Source organism: Octopus bimaculoides, chromosome 2 (genome assembly GCF_001194135.2).
Source record: "Octopus bimaculoides isolate UCB-OBI-ISO-001 chromosome 2, ASM119413v2, whole genome shotgun sequence".
Classification (NCBI taxonomy): domain Eukaryota; kingdom Metazoa; phylum Mollusca; class Cephalopoda; order Octopoda; family Octopodidae; genus Octopus; species Octopus bimaculoides.
In genome coordinates, this window is record NC_068982.1 from 62,264,639 (window position 1) to 62,268,966 (window position 4,328).

A 4,328-nucleotide genomic window follows, 5' to 3' on the forward strand; every position below is an offset into this window, starting at 1 on the left:
AATAGAGAAAGAACCGATTTCTAACCTAGATCCAAGGTCCCTTCATTGGAATTTCAACATCAACAACAGGGTATTTTTGTATGTATGTATGTATGTATGTATGTATGTATGTATGTGCAGATTTGTATGTTTTATGTATGTATTCTCATGCATATAGTTACATATCTAGACATGATCATATATATTTAAATGATAAACTGGTAAGTTTTAAAGATTTTTACAGTTCTAGTGATGGATTGGATCTGTAGTCTTCGAATTAGCTTTCTCCTTTCTGGTTTTGAGAAGCCTAATTTCTCAAGATTGGTATTTAGGCAGTGTGTTACATATCCCAGGGCTCCAATAATTACAAGTATAAACCTTAACTTGTAACCTGGAAAGAGTAACTGACGATTACTCAATAGTTCAGCATAGGTGTTCTCTTTTTCACTGCTCTTTAGCTTTATGTTAACATCCACTGGGCAGCTAATTTCCACAACTGTGTACAGTTTCTCTTCTCTATCCCAAATCATTATACCAGGTCTATTGTGCTTACATTATACTGAGGTCTTCACTGGTACATTCCACCAGTATTCCTTTTCCTTATGAGTGGCTGTGGCTTCTACCATATTGTGGGTTTTTATTTATTTGTCTTCGGGATTATCTTTCCGACGGATTTCATTATAGTGTGTCCTAGCTACAACGTCATGTTTCATCGGTAGATAATACCGTGATGACATTTTCGGACGACTGTTTACGATATGGGTGATATTTTCAGTGTGAACTCCACAAAGACTGCATCAGTTGTCACATTTTACGGCTTCTCCCGCATCTCTATCCCTTTTGTACATCAGGTACTTGGTTGATATTCTTTGTTCTTGGAATGCAAACACATACCATTCAAAGTGGGAGGTATTAATCCGGCTATTGGTCCATGATAGACTGCTTTGATGATAGATGTTACTATAAAAACATACACTTACTCGTCTATATCAATTCGGAAATGCTGTTTCTCTTATGCGATGTTCGATGTCGCCTGATCGAGCATGTATGGTTTTTTTCAGCATTTTCAAATTTATAATCTAGAATTTTCTGAAGAAGGAAATGAATTTTATACCATTCTAATCCCGAAAAGCGTACATGATTAACTAAGGCTGGTTGGTTTCGTTATTTTTTCTTCTTTTTTGCCTATGTGAATTACGAGTATTGCTATCTGTGGAGACATATCGTAGTAGAAGAATTAGTATTTTAACTGCTGTTTCTAAATTTCGGTCTGTGGTGAAGAAACTTTTGCTGATCCTTTAATTATGTTTATAATTATAGAAAAAACTTTTTGTATAAGTTTTTACCGATAATGGTTTTTTATCCATACCGAACTAAATGGTAAAAGCGACCAATACAATAAGCATTACTAGGCTTTAAAATAATCCAGGGGTCGATTTGTTAGACTAAAACCTTCCAGCATTGCCGCAGTCATATGACTGAAACAAGTAAAAAAAAAATAAAAGAATATACATCCATCTACACATACACATCTCTGTGTTTGTACGATTTTCCTTTGCTATCATTGTGTGCTACTCTATATAAAACTAAGTCCCTTGGCGACTGGAGACAAGATTATGCAGTTGTGCTTATGATGGATACTGAGCCAGAAGCATGTTCTTTTCCTTAATAGCATGTCAACTTTGATTATCTCCCCTTCCTGTGTAGACCTGTCATCGTCGTTTGGTGGTTATGATACACTTGCAGAGGAGACGATAGTTTTGATAACGAAGAATTTATATTGTATAGTATTCAATATACCTGTATTTGTGTATGTTGTTCAAAACATGCCGCTGGCCATCCTGAGTTATTTTTCTTAGATCACTTTAATTTACTTGAAATCCCACAGGCGTGACACAGAGTAGCAAAAGACTGACTAGACTTAAATATATGTATGCATGTATGTATGTATATATGTATGTATGTATGTATGTATGTATGTGTGTGTGTATGTATTTATGTATGTATGTTTATGTGTATGTATGTATTATGTATGTATCTATGTGTGTATGTATATGTGTATGTATGGATAGATGTGTGTGCATGTATATGTGTGTGCGTGTGTGTGTGCGTGTATGTATGTGTGTATTTATGTATGTATGAAGGCATGCATATATACATACACAAACACACGCACACATATACGCATATACACATATAGAGAGGACCACATTGGACTACATTCGTTGAATGTGTTTAATTTTAAGACTGCAGAGTGCGATTTGAAATTTGGCTACTCTTTTCGCAGATCGAGCAATCACATTGAGGCTTCCCTCGTTGCTGTTGTTATAGCTGGTTTAAATCTTGGTGGATATGCACAAGTAACTATAAGGTTGGTTTCAAATTTTGGCACAAGGCCAGCAAATTTATCGAAAGGGGTAATTTGAATTAAGAACGTAAAGGTGGACGAAATGGCGCTAAGTATTTTGTCCGGCGTGCTAACAGTTGTGCCAGCTCACCGCTTTAAGGAAATGTTAATACTGGTTTCAAATTTTGGCTCCAGGCCAGCACTTTCGGGAGAGGACCCAAGTCGATTTGATCGACCACAGTGCTCAACTGGTACTTATTTTATTTTATATGAAAGGCAAAGCTGACCCCGGAGGGATTTGAACTCAGAACGGAAAAACGAACGAAATGCCGCTAAGCATTTTGTCCAGCGTGCTAACGTTTCTGCCGACTCACCAGAAATATTGACTGTAAGAGAAAAGAACAAAGAAATATTGATTGTAACAGAAAAAGTGGCGAGCTGGCAGAATTGTTAGCACGCCGGGAAAAATGCTTAGCGGCATTTCGCCCGTCTTTGCGTTCTGAGTTCAAATTCTACCGGTCGACTTTGCTTTCATCCTTTTGGAGTCAATGAAATAAGTACCAGTTCAGGACTAGGGATCGGTGTCATCAACTTACCCCTCCTTCAAACTCGCTGGCCTTGTGCCAAAAAATCTGAAGCCATTCTTGAGAGTGACTTTGGCGCTATTGAAGTTGGTGGTGATATTGAAAGTATTGGTTATCGTCATCGTTGCAGCAGCAGCAGCAGCAGCAGCAGCAGTAGTAGTAGTAGTAGTAGTAGTAGTAGTAGTAGTAGTAGTAGTAGTAGTAGCAGCAGCAGTAGTAGTAGTGATTGTAGTGGAGAGATGCTGAAAATGGTCTCAATGGTCTTGAAAGACGTGTTGGCTGTTGGTGTTGAAAGCAATATCTATAGCAGTGGCGGTGTTGGTAGTGGTGAAAGCACTAGTGGTAAAAGTAGCGATAGCTGAAGTGGTAGTGATGATATCCTTTGTGGTGGTGGTGGTGGTTTTGCTAATGGTTTCTGACAGTTGTAGTGGTCGTAATGGTTATTGCAGGTCTATCTATCTATCTATCTATCTATCTATCTATCTATCTATCTATCTATCTATCTATCTATCTATCTATCTATCTATCTATCCATCTGTCTATCTGTGTGTGTCTGTGTCTGTGTGTGTACTTATATAAAAGCTGTGATGGTGGTCGTGTTGCGGAGTCGGTGATGGTGATAAGCAGTGTGGTGTTGAGCTGTCCAAGCCAAGCCGTCTGACGAGGCTATCTATGTAATAGCGTAAAGTTAATACAAGAAGAACAAGAGAATGTGAGGCGGGACAGGGCAGAAATCATCTGAGGAGATTCACTGAGTGAATTAAGCTCATTACATTGACAATACTTCTTGAAATCACTAAGAACATAGAGAAGATACGCGATAAATACCTACAGCGATTGAATCAATATATTTCCTTTCGTACCTGAATAAGTTTTACGGTAATGGCGGTGTGCTGGTGGTGGTGGTGGTGGTAGTGATGATGGTGGAGGCGTTAGTGATGGTGGAGGCGATAGTGGTGGTGGTAAAGGCGATGCACTGGTGGTAGTGGTGGTGGTGGTGATATTGACGATGATGATGGCGATGGTGGTAGTAATGGTAGTAGTGGTGATGGTGATGGTGTTGGTGGAAGCGATGGTGGTGGTGATGGTTTTGATGGTATTAGTGAATGTGGCGGTTACAGTGGTAGTGATGGATTGGGTAGTGGTGGTGGTGGTAATGTTTAGAAATTAGGGTAGTAGTAGAGAAGATTACTGTTTGATGGTGGTGGTGGCGGTGGCAGTGTAGTGTTTGACGGTTGGGTTAATGCACAGGGGTTGTAGTGGTGATGACGTTGATGATGATGATGATGATGATGATGGCGGAGGTGGTATTTCCACCACCACCACCACCACCGCCGCCGCCGCCGCCGCCGCTGCTACTACTACTACTACTACTACTACTACTACTACTACTACTACTACTACTACTACTACTACTA

The 4,328-nt window shown here is 39.4% G+C and overlaps 1 long non-coding RNA gene across 1 annotated transcript in view; it reads left to right on the forward strand.

Annotated features, from left to right (window-relative positions):
* LOC128251063 (uncharacterized) overlaps positions 1-4,328 on the forward strand; it is a 25,324-nt gene that overhangs the window by 16,738 nt on the left and 4,258 nt on the right. The window contains exon 3 of the long non-coding RNA XR_008266952.1: positions 2,267-2,350. This is a non-coding gene — a long non-coding RNA (uncharacterized LOC128251063). The remainder of the gene's footprint in view (positions 1-2,266; positions 2,351-4,328) is intronic.